The following is a 667-nucleotide window of genomic DNA, read 5'->3' as shown; positions in this document are numbered from 1 at the left end:
GTGCTATCTCTGGAGTGTGATTGGTCTTTCCAGGTCCCACCCTAGTATCTAAGATGGGACCTTTCTTCTTGCCTTTGGTTCCAAATAAGGTCGGCTTATTTATTGTTACCAGTCCGTCTATCCTTTGTCTCTCCTGCCCTCAGGTTCAGCTGCCTCGCGTCTCTCCATTCCATCTCTCCATCACTAAATCCCTGTCTCCTTTTCGATCTCCTCTCCACCCGTTTACTGAGTGCATCCTTCACCGGGTGATCTTCCTTCATCCTGCGAATGTGACCGTACCACCTCAGGCGTGCCTCTTTCCCCTCTTTCACATTCGACGCCACCCCAACCTCCCCCTACGTCCTTACTCCCTCTTGCACAGATACTCCCTTCACTCCCAGCTCCGTTCCACCTGAGTTCTCCACCATCGCCAGGAGGCATTTTAAGCTGCCCACCTGGTTCAGCTGTCTTCAGTGTATATCTTACAGCATGCACCCACACACTACTTTCTATGGGCACTCTTGCCACTCTGCCAACCTCTGTAGCAGGTCTTCCTCCCAGCGTGCCATCACTACCAGAGCATGTGCAAAATGCATTCCTTGATTCCTTCCTAATATTACTTAATATAAAAACGTCGCACTCTTTCTTCTGCCTTACATGAACTAGAACTAAGCGCTATCCTTCTCGA

Source organism: Penaeus monodon, chromosome 27, assembly GCF_015228065.2.
Source record: "Penaeus monodon isolate SGIC_2016 chromosome 27, NSTDA_Pmon_1, whole genome shotgun sequence".
NCBI classification, from domain to species: Eukaryota; Metazoa; Arthropoda; class Malacostraca; order Decapoda; family Penaeidae; genus Penaeus; species Penaeus monodon.
Note: the sequence above shows the minus strand (reverse complement) of the source record.